This window comes from Neolamprologus brichardi, chromosome 3 (assembly GCF_056152115.1).
Source record: "Neolamprologus brichardi isolate AB-2024 chromosome 3, ASM5615211v1, whole genome shotgun sequence".
Lineage (NCBI taxonomy): Eukaryota > Metazoa > Chordata > Actinopteri > Cichliformes > Cichlidae > Neolamprologus > Neolamprologus brichardi.
In genome coordinates, this window is record NC_142106.1 from 30,828,190 (window position 1) to 30,843,697 (window position 15,508).

A 15,508-nucleotide genomic window follows, 5' to 3' on the forward strand; every position below is an offset into this window, starting at 1 on the left:
AAAAGCTGCAGAGGAGCCACAAGAAAGCGCCCAATCAATCAGAAAGCAGCCCATTAAACAATATCCATTCAGCACGGCGGTGTCATGCATTACTGCCGGTCCACAAACAAGCTAAAAACAATGAATTTATAATGCCAGCGGGGTGTTTAACAAGCTTCGGCCAATCTCTGCAGCTCATCACAAACAGGATCAATAGGAAGAAGCGACAGCGTTGCCTAATCAAAGTCTGCACTGTTCTTCACAAGAATAATAACCCGTATGGAGGAGGCAATACGCTGCAAACACAATAACTCATTAATTTATTACACCCCCGAGTCCAGATCGTTACTCAGTCTGTCCGTCAGGATTCAGGAAGCATCCTTAACCTCACCCCCCAAAAATAGGAACGTGGGATTTATTAGGAGGTAAAAGCCAGAAAGAGTCCAACTGTCCTTTAAATACACTACAGGTGACTCATTATTAGTTCACAGGAACATTGTAAGAACAGGATGGAAAATATGACGACTACTAAGTCTTTGAGACGTGTTTTTGAGTAACGGAGATAAAAAACAAACGTGACTACAAAAGAAGGGAGTGGAAATAAGTTGCAATACACAGTACAGGCAAAATAAATACAAACGAGAATAATAACTTATAAAGAGCCAGTTTAAGGAGACGGTAACGAGCGTGAGAAAAGAGGATCTATGTTTCTTAGTAAAGAGCGTTTAAAAGTTGACTTCAAATGGCAGGGGAGAGAGAGGCAGGGCGATAAAAATCGACGTGGGTCAGATTGTGAGAGTGTTGTAAACCTCCAGGGCCAACCAGGAAAGAGACGATAAGGGGGACACTCGAGCCAATTAGCATTGCAAGACTCACACGCGACACCATTAAAAAAATAAATAAATAAAAGATCTGCTATAAGTACGATGACAATTTTATATCCAATAATTGTATTGGGTTTTTTTTCAATAGAAGAGAGAAACAGCACCTCTAACAACAGTGATCCTTGAAGCAGCATTAAAGCTTGTTTGGAACAGCACGGCCTGTTTTGTTTTCAAAAATGCTCGTGCAGGATTCCAGGATGTCTCCGATTTATTGAGTCTGTTATCGCTCAGAAGTCTCAGACTCTCCAAATGTGATGTATTCATCATTTCTCCCATCCAAAGCTCAAATGTGGGTGCTGAGCCTTTTTATTTCCACTGCTGTAGGATTAACTTTTTAGCAATTACCATTCCACGCAGGAACGCAATCTGTTCGCGGTTCCTCGCAGACGCCAAAGAGCTAGTCTTTCCGAGTAACAATGAAAACCTACTACGGCAGTTTCTACTATTTGATTTCGAGGTGGAATTAATGGTTCTTTATCTGTTTCTGTAGGTTTTTAGCCATGCACCGTAAAAGATTTTCGATTTGCGTCCAGTTCTCCAAAGCAACGTCTGCGCATAACCCAATCTCAGTGATGCAATGCATATGTAGAATAGAGTAGAATAGTAAAGGGAACCACAGTAGAGTTCACCATTAACAGGAAGAAACATGAAAGAACAGCCAGTGTTTAAAAAAAACCCAAAACACCTAAGAGACAAGCACAGAGAATGGACTCCAAGCTGAGAGCTGTCGTTGTTTCTAACACAACAAAGAACTTCTCTGTGTTACTTCTATGTTCCCGAAAGCAGAGGCTAAGCTGGAGGGCCGACAGCACCATCCACATACTTTGACACTTCCTCCTGGATCATGGCACGCGGCTCCGTGCCGCTGCCTGTGTGACTGTGTTTTTCTCCCTCCCTGCCTAATGGTCGTGCTGTTAACAGTCTTCTAGCACTGCTTTATCCCAGTACGCTGACTTTTGGATTAGACAAGAACATCACATATTTTTTAAAATCGCTCCCCGTTGTACCAAGATTTCTTATTTCATATTTTGGTCTGTTTGTTTTATTTCTCTCTTAGGGGTGTGTATTTTTTTTTGTCCTAGAACAGAAGCAGCATTTATGTTAGACAACCCTGATGAGGATGATTGGAAGAGAACGATTGGATAGATCAAGTTATTCACCCAGCACGGTCACAGAATACAATCAGAACAACGTGTGAAAGTGATAACTTGAGTTTATGTCGCAACTGAGTCATTCCGTAAAAGGACTACATGTTACAATCCCTGATAATGCGCCTGATAATATCAAGACAAAAACATGATGCTATAGAACCTTGAATCCAGACACAGAAACAAAATAGCAAGATGTCAAAACATTAAACATTTCCACCACAATAGTGTTCAAGAAACAAATATATTTTATTGGTGGTTTTTATAGTTCTGTGAAAGAGGACTGTGACTGCTGAGTGGGCCTCTTGGATCAGAAATGTTGGAGGACACTTAAACGCGACAGTGGTCCCACTGCAGCAAAGATTAGTGATTTCCATGACAACTTGATTATCAAGGCTGAGATGATTGGCTTGTTACTCATGATACCAGCAGAAAGTTGATGTCATGTAAACCTGTAAAAAAACAAACAAACGTGTGCCCATACCCATATTTATGGTGTTTTGGAATGTCTCCATTAGACATGCTAAAACAAAATATATGACTCAGCTCATTTTGAGAGGGTTGGATGGGAACTGTAATTAACCGAGGGGGGTGGGTGGGGGGTATAAGTGTTGAAATAATGAAAAATAAATCTACTAAATGCTTGCATTCATTGCAATTAGTAACCTCAGTCATACTAAACACCCCTTTGTTATGAAAATGCTGTGAATAATAGATTAGGGAGGCCCCGTTCCTGGGGTTGCCTAAGGCCCGTGAATCACTAAATGCACCCCTGTTGACTGTAGATTTACATGCGAGCTCTCTGTGAAGCCCCACTTCAAATTTAAATCAGCCTGCGTGGCATTACAAAAGCTTTTCACAGTGAACGGCAAGAAGCAACTTTACAACCGAGAGCGCGGGGTTAACGGAGCGCCCGGAGCCGGAGATACAATATTCGGGGAAACGTTACATAAGTATTACAATAATTTTCTCGTCACGGTCGAACGACTTTCCGTTAGGATTGTCCATGCGCGTTAATGTGCTCGTGGCGTGTGTGAAGACCATATGTGCTTGCTGTGAGCGCGCGAGCACAGCGTTCTTCGCGCGTCACGAACGCACGCGCAGAGAGAGAGCGAGAGAGAGAGAGAGAGAGGCGAACGCCTGTCGTTATGTAGCACGAGGAGTCGCTCGCGAGGACCATCCTCTTGACAGACAGCAGATCTGCAGCCTCACTGACTGCTTCACCTGAACAAGCCCCAAACAGTGCCGAAGAGAGCCAAGAGTGAAGGCGAGCAGAAGGAGCGGGAGGTCCTCCAATAAACCGAACAAATAAAATAATTTAAAATAAAATAACGGAAAAAGAAGAAGGGAGAAGAAGAAGGAGGAGAGGGGACAGGAGGCAGCCGGCTGGCCGGGACACGCAGTCCGCCTGAGGGGAGAAATCACCGCTACCACCGTCACATCACATCACAGCTCCGGAGATAACAAAGGTCGGTAACGGTGTAATAGCAGCATCCCTATCCTTACATGGCGGCGTTAATCCCCGTAGTAGCGCAGCAGTGGACGTGTCTGATGTGCTGTTTAAAAGGGAAAAAGGGGGGTCGATGTGTCACAAGCGGACATTTGTAGAGGATCATGTTTGTTTCTATTGTGCCAATGCTCCGTTTTTCTCTCTCTGTGATCCTCACCGCTCCTCTGTGGGGACAATTACGCACCGATAGCTGCGCCAAAAGCGGATTTATGGCCACCCCCCTGCGCTGACACGTTTTTCTCAGAAAAAAAAGGTGTTCAGAGCCAACATGTGTGTCATTTGGAAATGCGCCGCGGAGTGATTTCACTCCGGCACGACCCCTCAAAGCTATCCAGGCGTGCTGGTGCTGTTGTCGATCCAGCGGCGGAGAAGAACGAAGTTCTCACATACAAAGAGCTGAAGTGAAGCTGAGTGTTAAAAGCAATGAAGAGTGGACACGGTAACCACTGTCCGTGCTTTTCATGTCGTTTTTTTAACCTTTTGAAGTTTTTTTTTCTTTTTTCCCCTCCCGGTTATCGCGCTCCCGCTAAACTCACTCGCTGCTCTAACCCGGTTTTCCAGGTTAACAGATTTTTTTTTCAACTGGTTAGATTTGCTTACATTTTACGCTCTCCAGATGTTGCAGATTTGTCTGTTTTTTGAATAGATTAGATCACAGACCTGGCGGAAAATAGGAGATTGCCATCGCCTTTAGTGTATACATGTGCATATAGGTGCTGATAGTATCTTCAAATAGCAACGCGAACTATGCTGATGACAAATATTTTCACATTCAGCTTTATGTTCGAGCAAATTAATGAGCCAGTTAAGCGGGAAGCTGTGTTAAACTGTGTAAGAAACTGGTGACAGGTAGCAGGTGTTGATGTTTCCAGCTCATCTCGAGTCTGATGAGTTTCTTTGTGGTTTTAGGAGGAAAATATCAGCTTGTGATTTCATGTCAGTGGACACACAGGTGCCAGTATTTTGCATCGTAATATGAAGATAACTACAACATGTATTTGCATGAACTGGACATGAAAACCTTCTTTTTCCACAGAGGTCTTTATTTTAGTCAAATCATATGGAATACTTGCAAAAAGGCAAAAACCAAAACTGTAAATGATTTGTATATATATTTGTATAATACCCCTTTTCTCCTCGGCCGGCTGACAGACCAGCAAAAGCACAAGCACAGTAAAACAGACCTGTTGTACTGCATACTTTGTGCATTGCCTCCATCTGGCAACAGAGCTCACTGCACTCAGCAGTGCGAACAGCGCTAGCTGCGCTGGACCATAAACCCAGCTTTAACCTGGAAAACTGGTTTGCTTGTCGACTGGTCGATCATTGGGCAGATGCTTTCGTCATCCATGCCAGCGACTTGCAGTCAGGATTTTGGAGAACTGCACGAAAGCGCGTCCTGTCTGAGCTGAGACGCTTACACTGTCGGACACATTAGCCTAAAACCAGCTATACACCGAGATGGAATCGGTGTATTTATCGCGATCTTCTCTGCCAGCGCCTCAAAGCTTGTCGGGATGATTGATTTCTCCTGCTCAGTCAGATTAAGAGAGTGTCAACACCTGTGCCGGGAAATTAATTAAACTTCACGCGGAGATTAACCGCGCGGGATTATCAGTGTGAACTCTTTCGTACACCCGGAGGAGAGGAGGGCAACTGTTAATGACAGACTATTTATACCTTTATTGAATCTAGCATGATGGCAGAATGATTCCAGCTGTTGCTGGAGCCTGTTCAATATTTTCCGTAACACAGATTTGCTTCTGTTCCATTAGTTGATTAGTTTGTTGTTGGCTGAAGTTTTTTCAGTCTGCTGCATCACTTACAGAGGTTTGTATTTGCCTTGTTGGAAGGAAATGCGCATTGTTGTCACTGTTGGTTCTTGAAGTGGCTCTTTACACACACACACACACACACACACACACACACACACACACACACACACACACATAAAATGTACTTTGGTTACATGTTAATGGGGTACTTCATTAATCTGACAGCTGACAGAAAATTATGGGCCACGCTCAAAGCAAGTCTGTCCCTGCAGAAATCATTTACTTGGGTGGGGGAATAAAATAAAAAAGATTTAAAATAAACATGAAGAGTATCAGAGGAGTTGTCCCTATTTCAGCTCAGTCACTCAGTGAAATAGCTGTCACATCTAATGAATAATTCAAGTCATTTAGTAAGCTTAAAATGAAAAAAAAAAAGACATTTGCAGGCTCCAGCTTGTCAAAATAAGAATTTGCCCCCCGACACCATTTTTTTATTTGGTGCTTGTTTTTGACTTTTGGTCAGACAAAACAAGACATTTTAAAGGCATCAAATACTCCAGGAAGCTAGAATGGTGTTTCCCCCCTTTTCCCCATCAAGTAAAGCAAATAACCGTGGGACTCCTTTGTAAAAGTCTCAGAAAACAGAAATAATTCCCAGATTTTCTTGTTTTTGTGTCTTTTTAAATGGCTTTGACAGCAGGTGGATGGACGGCCCACGTAAAATACTGAGAAATCTCATCAATCCTCGCCCCCCGCACGAACCCGGTCCACTGCTGCTCCTTTTTGATCCGTGCGTCTACCTGCCTCCCCTCTGTCCGTCTGTCTCTCGCCTCCTCGTCTGTCTTCGGGAAGTAGGTTAGCGAGAAAGGAGGCGAGGTGACTTAATAAACCCCATCTCGCGGCAGGTCATTTACAAGCACGGACCTAAAAAGGTTCCTGACTTTCTTTCTTTCTTCTTTCTTTCTTTTTTCTTCTCTCTCACTCTGGCGTGCCCACAAGAAAGGCACAAGACCGAGTGATGAATGTGCACTCTGTTGGGAGAACAGCGATGCAGGGAATAACAATGGAGGTGAGGCGAGGTGGTGTTGATGGAGGGGGCAGGGAGGGATAGAACAGCGACACACTTACGAATAAACGCTCACACACAAACGCACGGGCCACACCGGCCCTCTACAAAAAAACGCGAAGATAAAGTACGCTGACTAAGATTCACTGCACGGCTGTGTTAAAGCTCATCACAAAAGTCTTTTTAGATGGAGGGTGCCCTTTAAAGGCTCTGAGAAAGGAGTTTATTTATACTGTAGCAGACTATGATATACTGCTCTGTGTCTGGCTGCTGCACATTGTCCCTGAAAACGGTCGTTCTTAGGCCCCGAGCCAGAAAAGGAGAAGTCTTTGTTTACTGGTTCCCGGGAGGCGGAAAGAGTCAGACATGCTGGTATGTAGCATAAATTCCTCCATTTGTGTGAGATAGGAATTTCTAAAAGAAAGGGAGGAAAATAACCTGGAGAAGTAGGATGTGGAGTGTCTGCATACAGTATAATGCAGTTATTTTTTATTCAAATTTAACTCTGAATGACAGAAACGCCTCCATGTACCCCGTCAAGCCAACAAAGATGACATTCTGGTGATGGGGAGAGGTGAAAAGGAGCCAGATGGTGATTTTAGGGTGGGTGGGTGGGGTTTTCAGAAAATGCAACAGTATCAGCAAAGCTTTGAAGGAAGGGGACAGTTAAGCATCGCAGAGCTCACACACTTGCACACACAGAGAAAAAAAAGGGGCAGAGAAAATCATACAGGAGGACAGATGGTGAGCGTTGTCTTTTTTTTCTTCTCTGTGCAGTTGGTATTGACAGGGAAGGGCTTTACGGGCATGCAGGTTTCAGGGGTGCAGGAGGATGCGGTGCTCACTGAGGTCTTCTTAATGTGCGCAAGTGGAGGTCATGACTGTGGTTTAAGACCGACTGTGAGCCTGAGTGATTAGAGCGCATGTGATTAAAAATTTACTTGTGGGCATCTCGGCTCACCGCGGAGAACTGAGGGAGTGTGTGTGCGTGCGCTGATTTAGCGATGTGTGGATGTTGGCCTGAGCGAGATTAATGCTCCATGTTAACAAACTTCTTGGTTTGACCCTGGCCAGCAGACACACACACACACAGACATGTATTCTCTCACGCACACACCATCCACTTGATCCCCTGTTAGGTTGATGCTGGCCTTGAGCAACCCTCCTTGCAGAAGCATGCATGCGCACACTGACACACACAAACAAACATTGAAAACTGGCCAACTTTCAGCCACTTTGATGCATTAGTGCAAAGGTACATTTTCTCCTCATTGTGGCTCGGGAGCAAATAGATTTTGATGCGCAGGCATGCACCTTATTTCAGATTAGAGGCTTTACTGGATACAAAAATGGAGGGTGTAGAGTTGAAAATGCCCTCTTGTCAACCCCCCGTGGTGCCGCATATCATTGATATCCCTGGTTGTGATTGATTCCTTGGGGGAGCCTGCTAGATGAAGAAGAAGAGACATCAGTAATTTGTTGTATAATTGTTAGAGAGCAAAGACTTCATAATGAAAAATGAATGCTAGAGCGCTCTTTATTGCTTGTCACAAAACGAGACAGGCTTTTATCCCGGTTCCCTGTCATGTGTGGTTCTGGCTGCTGGTGCCAGATGAAGACAGATGGGCGAGGGTTTTTGTCGGGGTTTGGGCCCGGCTCCAGGGAGCTGCCCTTGGTACGAACGCTTTCATCTACTTGTAGATGTCCGATAGCCAGATACCAGCAGACCCTGGATTAAAACGGTCTGGGCAGAAAGATTATGGGAGCAAAGTCCTGTATCAAGATGGCCCTGCTGTTCCGCACAACACAAAAATGCATTATTCATTATTAATACCGAGAGCATCTCGGTCTGGGTGCTGTTGTTATTGTCGGGCAAACTTCTACGTAGCAGAGTCCTCCCTTTTCCGAAGTCCTGACCTTGAATTTCTTTTCCATTCAGACACTCTCTGCTCTTTAGACTTTTGGAAAGTGTTTGAGTGAACCAGAGCCTGAGGTTGTTTTTTTTCTCAGTACTATGAATAGCACCATGACTAATCTGACTGTGGTAATAACAACATTTAAGCTTTCTTTGTTGCGCTAGTCAGTCAGAGCGTATACGGTGCAGGGGACACCATGAGGTTAACTGAGAAATTTGTAGATTTTCATCAATTTACCCAAATAACACAAATATTTTAAATTTCAAAATACAAATTTCTCAGTTTCTCAGATGATCAGGCTTTCTTTCTGATCAAAGAGCCCTGTCCTATAGTTTGACTGATATCAAATTGTGTTTATTACAGTTATCATTACAATGATTCTGTGTGAGAATATAAATGAAATCAATATTATTATAATGACAACCATCCTCGAGTAGGAATAATTTGGGGTGGTTTCCAGTTTAACTACCCTGAGAGGCACAAACCCCTCATCTAGCAGCTGCTGATGCTCTCTAAGCTAATTGCAGTGATCACATGGTGCAACACCAATCAGCCACAACATTAAAACTTCTAATGTTGCATAGCGCTGTGTAGGTCTCCCTCATGCTACTGTAATCTCTGACTTGTCAGTGTGTTCAGTTCCTTTGGTGTCGGTTTTATTATTGTGTCTGTAATGAATATGGTGACTGATGGTAATTGAGAGCTATCTGTTGTACGTGTTATTATCTGATAGGATTGATGAGTGCACGATGAAGCAAGAATCAAGGGTTTATGAGGTAATCTGAGTTTAAAGTTCGTCGGCGTCATGAAGGTGGCTCTCTTTTTATTTGTCTAAAATCACCATGGTAACTTGTACTGAAAACATAACCTGGTCGGGAGGTTATGTGTCCTGCTGCAAGACCCAATTTGAGTGAAGTTTAGCTGTAGGACAGATTCTCTAGAACAGCGGTCCCCAACCTTTTTTGCGCCACGGACCGGTTTATGCCCGACAATATTTTCACGGACCGGCCTTTAAGGTGTCGCGGATAAATACAACAAAATAAAACTAGTACCGGTACCGAAAAAAAGAAGATTTATTCATAACACACGTGAAAAGACCCAGGAAAACCGAGTAAACAATAAAAACGATAACAAAATAAAGCTGAAAACTGATAAAAACCCTGAAAACCATACATTTCACACCTGAGCCTCAACTCTTGCAGCCCGGTACCAAACGACTCACGGACCGGTACCGGTCCGAGGCCTGGGGGTTGGGGACCGCTGATCTAGAATACTTTGGTATACAGAGGAGTTCATGGTTCACTCAGTGACTGCCGAAATCATCACCCCTCCACCACCGCACTGATAGTTGTTATGAGGTTTCTGTGCTGATATGCTGTGTTTGGTTTTCTCCAAATGTGGTGCAGTGCATCATGGTCCGACATCTCCACTTTGTGCCCTTGTCCAAAGGACATTGTTCCAGAGTTTTTCTGGTTTTGTTCAAATGCAACTTTGCAAACCTAATCTGAGCTGCTGGGATTTTTTTTGAGAGAAGAGGCTTTCTTCTGCAGTTCTTCCAAACAGCTGAGCCCTGTAGAGTTTGACATGCAGCTCTTGGGCTTTTAGCATTTACTTTGAGCATTGCACGAATCTGACCTCGGGGTCAATTTGCTGGGTCGTCCACTCTTGCGAAAAGGCTCCAGATCAGCAATCTTCCCAAGAGTGGACTTCTTGCTTTTATAGAGGTGCTCACACTTATTGATGATCAGTCAATCAAGTGCATTTGATTCACAGCACATGGTTTCTACTTACCCTCTTTATTTCTATAGAAGCAGGGCAGCAAAGAGTCCTGAGAAAACGTCCTTTTTCACATCACTGTATTCGTGGCTCTCATTTAACATTCATGCCACGTGATCGCAAAGGGCACAAGCACAACTGTGGATTATGCAGTTATAAGTTCATCCTTAATCTTGGAAACACCATTGTACCTTTAGTAACTCTTCTTGACCTTTCATTTTTTACATTGCATAACCTTAATTAGCAACAAACACACATGGATGTAACATCTGCTCAGTAAAAATGGATGTTATAGCATACTTTCCGAAACTAAAGTGAAGTGCTCAGGTGATTAAAAAGCAAACGACAAACTACTAAATAGTATATAATTCCCAACAAACCCTAACACCAAACATAGCTGTAACTGGTTGAATCTACCAGGTTATGATGAAACTTCTAATTCTAATCAAGATGATCAGATAGAGATTTTGCCATAATCAGATTATTTCTGCCAGTGGGATGAATGTGAGCTGCCGGCACAAACTCATAATGGGCTTTACCTTTATTTTGTTTTGAAATTGATTTCTGTGGAACTTCAGCCCACCTAAAGTGAAACAAGGTTAGATACAGTGGGTTTGGGTACTCTGGCCCTTGATGGCAATTCTGATTGAAAAAGCTGGGCAGTGTACTTACATCCTGTCGTTGCCCTCCAAATAGCTCGGTTCCCATGACCTTGGATGAAACGGGAAGCTTATAGTGCCCATAAAGCCACATAAAACAGAGCATAAGAACAATGATAATGGCCGGTGAGAGCACACTGTGGTGGCTATTAACTCCGGCAGGCCATTCGATATGTTATCTATAGAATCACTGGCTCGACTTCAGCCAGAAAACAGATACTCGAAACTGAATATCGCTTTTCCACACTAGCGAAGAGCTTCATCACAAAGAACTCCCGATGCCACGAATTGAAGAAGTATTGCAGCGTGTGTTGAGGGACTTACAATATATTTCACTTTGGCTCAGTTTGAAAAAAAAAGAGCTTCTTTTCAATAGACTGGATCCCATTACCTCTTATTCATTAGGCTACAAGGAGCAAGATGAGGCCCACGGATCAATAGAGGACACCTCCGAGGGCCGAGCAGTGCTGGCAAACACACGGCTATTTATTGCTGAACACTGTAATAGTTTGATGATGATAATCCATTTTCAGCTGATGTCAGTGCAAACAATTATTTTTTTCAGTGGATTTATTTCTCACTTTAGGTGTGTTGTGCTGTTTATTTTACCCGAGGAAATTATTTTATTGTGCAGCTTGAATTATTGAAATTCGAATATTTGTTTAAATTTCTCGTTCTCTTTGATTAAGAACCACAGGGGGAATGAATAAAGTTTTTTTCTGTTTTCTTTTGACTATTCTCGTTTCATTTTTACCACCTGCTTTGCACCTCTTTCATCCTGAAACAATATGTTTGGTCTAATAAAGAGGAGGAACTTAATGAGTGTGCTGAGCTGCCCAGGCAGGCGAGTAAAAGCCTCTGTGAAGTGCTAACGATGTTTCTTCCGGAGGCTGCCGGTGTCAGGTTAGAGGCGGGCTCTTACACACTTTGACTCCTTTTACCTGTGTGTTTGGGTTTTTAATCATGAGGTCTGCTTACCTGTGTGTGTGCATGTGCCTTATTTATTTGCAGCAGCATCTGTGCGCTGGTGTGTGCATTACATGGAGTTACGATGCACAGGGCTGCCCACCCCTTGGGGATTCTGGTGTGGACCCTTAATTAATCCGTTTTCTGGCCGGAGGGCCTGTGTTATTAGGTTTTTACAGAGAAGCTGGCTGAGTCCTAACAGCACGATCTCCGAGAGCACAACACTCACTCACACAGCTGTGCTTCCAGCAACGTGAGGACAGTTCACATAATGAAATGTTTTCCATAACTTCTAACAAATACCCTTAAAGAGTGATAAATCAGTTCAAGTTCAAACAAACTGGCAGCAAAGCGTCAGCTGCCCATCCTTTCATATGATCAGCTTGCATATGTAACATAACTTATGCTTAAACCTATGGCTGTAAACTGTATATGGACGGACCTGCGGGCTGTCTTTCAACCTGGTACCACCACCTTAGGTTATCACTCAACATTACATTTTGAAATCGCTGACTTTCAAGTTAGTTCATAATACCATATTTCAGTTAGCCCGATGACTGTTTACATGCTGAGTGATTTTTTTGATGACAGACTGCATATGTTGTGTTACTGGATCTCATCTTACTCAGTTTACTAAGGAATTAACAAACAAAAATCACACTTGATGTTCGTCTTCTTTGACTTCAAAAACTCAACCTTTCATCAAAAGTTAAGCTTTAGTCCTGCTTCAACTCTTTCCCCCATAAAGATAAGAAGATAAGAAGATCTGGCGACCTTTACACCTCAGTATATATCAATAAAGACGTCTAACAATGGTGATCTGATAGAAACTATTCGATCAGATCAGGCTCTCTAACTTCTGTGGCACACCCGCTCATTTTATTTTACAAGCAGGTTTCACATCTATCTATCTATCTATCTATCTATCTATCTATCTATCTATCTATCTATCTATCTATCTATCTATCTATCTATCTATCTATCTATCTATCCATCCATCCATGCATCCATCCATCCATCCATCCATCCATCCATCCATCCATCCATCTATTCACCTGGACAACTTCAGATTAACAATGATCGAGCTTGGACATACAGCTTAACTTATTCGAAAGCAAAGCAAAAAATAAAAAATATTTAAAAAAATGTATAGGACAGCCTGAGGGTTGTCAGTCTGGGGCCACCTCCTACACCTGTGTTCTCACAAACAGTTCAAGTTAGAAAAACGAAAACCTTCCTTTAAGCATCGCCATCAGCTGCACACCCCATGTTTTACCACGTTGCCCCACTGAAAATATCAGCACCACATTACTGTGACACTTCGTGTTCGTCTTCTCTGACTTCTGAGACTCAAACTCCAGTCAAAAGTCAGACTTTTGTCCTCAGTTTCTGAAAATATCCTCTGCAAGAGCACAGACACACAAATACATGGCACAGGAAGACTGTAAATACAGGTGTGTAAGCAAAATGGATATGCACACATGCACAAACTGTGCACAGCTAATAACCTCAAAAACGAATGCAAACACACTTTGTCAGCAGCTTTCAGTGGAACGTTTTCTGTCCCTGATCTGTACAAAAATATTAAAGTAAAAAACCCCAATATGTCTAACAATAACACCTGTGTTACAGTAAAACAGTATCTTATCTGAGCAGTGAGCCCTTTCAAGTTTCATGTCTTTTTTGTGTATTTCCTGGTTTATGTGCTTGATCAGATCATTACTTCAGTTTTAAGGTTTCTTAGTTATTTTTGAAACCTTTTGGAAGTAAACCTATGGTGGTTAGAGCTGCAGTGTATTTTTAGTTTCTTGTGTTTCAGTTTCGACTGCTTCCCTCGCGTTTCCTTGTATATTGTCAGCGTTTGTCTCGTTAGGCGTGTTAGGCTCGATGTCATGCTATTTTGGCCACTTCCCTTGGACAAAGAGACTTGGAAAAAGTCTCTGTTTGGGATCCCTGTGCTTCTGTTTAAGAGTTTGGATTTTGCCCCTGTGTTTATGGACTTATTCACTCAACCTAATTCATTTTTCAGTTACTGGTTTGTCTGTGAGTCCTGGGTCCACTTTTTTTCATGACACTAGCTTCATGACAGTTATTGCTGTTAGCTTCCTTATGGCTAAGACCAGAGTCATTACTCAGTTGCTGCTGGTAACACTAGTGACGTTCATTTACAGTTCTTTTTCGGAAAAACTGAGTATTTTATGCAAATCCTCACGTCCATCATTCTACATGGCAGGTACATTTACATTGAGTGCCACATATGTCCCCTGATGGTTCGTGTTACCATGTGTTTGGTTTTTTGTTACATCAAATAAAGTGTGTCATTCGATAGTTATTTTACATACATTCAGTTTTGTTACACCTAAAGGTGAAGGATTACATCACTAAACTTCTTTAATTTTTCTTCGAATATTTTCATTTGTAGAGCAAATAAATGGTTGTGGAAATTCAAAAAAATATAATATCAGTATTTCTGTAGAATGACTCAACACCCTGCTTTTCTTTTACTTCTCCTGTAACACACATCAGTTCAGCCACCTGACTGCAGCAGAGTCGGGGTGTTTGGTTGAGATGCTCGAGCGATGTGTGAAATCTGATTACGGTCTTACACAGCTTCTCTCAGCGGCGGGAGGGCGATCTCTCTTACTGCCGCCTCGCCTGTCCCGTCTGGCCTCCCTCCTCCTGATATTCCTCTTCCTCTCTGTGGGACTCTGTCTGCATCACTACTCTGTATAATGGTAGTGTCTGGCCCAGCGGTTAGAGCCTCACATGTTTGTTTTTTTTTCTTGCAAGAGCTGATGCAATCTGTTCAGGTGCTATAGAAATAAAACTTCAAAGAAAAACCTGAAAGTTTTTTTTATGTTCGTGTGGATATTGTTTTTTCACTGGAGCAACAATTTGAAGGAAAAGAATCTAATTTAGGTGCCAGTACCTCAATATTACAGGGGTCTTTTGAGGCTAATACTTATGCACTGATGCTACGCAGTGGCACAGGGAGGACAGAAAGTACACAACAACAAGGACATACATTTTGGTTTTAAATATGAAAGAAGCATATTTTAAGAATTGTCACTTGTGTTTGATGCGCTTTGATCTTATTTGGCAGTTGTAGCAAATTTTGGAAAAAAGCTATGCTGGCTAATTATGGCTTCAATCATAGCAACCGTTTGGCAACCACCGGTTGCTAGGGAAAAATTGTGTATTCCCCGACTGATTGTAAGTGCTTGCTGGAGGTTTGTTGGAGAAATTGGTCACAAAGAGGGTGCTACACCACACATCTCCTTGCTGTGGCTTTGGTCACAAACAGATGAGAAGCCTTGGTCACCTGAAGCTTATGTGAAAGACGCCGACTTGTCTGCAGAGAAGAGATAATGCAAGTTAGACCTCTTGAATTAAAGCTGAAAGTCCACTCTTTAATCACATATTGATTGTTTGATTTAAAACCCACTGTGGTGGTGTACAGACAAAATTACAGAATACATTATTGCCCAAATACCAATAACACCAAGTCCAAATCCTATGACACGGCTCGCCTTATCAAGGTGGAATCACACAGAGCTTGTCCTCAATTTCTAAAGTTGCAATCCTACCAATTCTTGTAAACACTTTCTCCCAGTGCAAATTTGTGACGATTCACATTTCCGTTTGAATTTTGGCTGTAACTGTGCTCCCCTTAAACTTAACTTTGCATTTGGTGTGAACAGACCATTGCAGCTACTGTACATGTGAGCTACTTCAACAGGAAAGGAAAACCCAAAGCACAACCCTGAGAATAATGGAACAGGAAAGTACTGACATTTTTTATGTAATCATTCATGACCTGAACAGCATG

General features: G+C 42.6%; 1 protein-coding gene across 1 annotated transcript in view; it reads left to right on the plus strand.

Annotated features, from left to right (window-relative positions):
* The first annotated feature begins 3,157 nt into the window (after positions 1-3,157).
* The window catches only part of gal3st3 (galactose-3-O-sulfotransferase 3), a 47,384-nt gene continuing 35,033 nt past the window's right edge, over positions 3,158-15,508 (plus strand). Inside the window, exon 1 of the mRNA XM_006805492.3 lies at positions 3,158-3,480. The gene's annotated coding sequence lies outside the window, so the exon portion shown is untranslated. The remainder of the gene's footprint in view (positions 3,481-15,508) is intronic.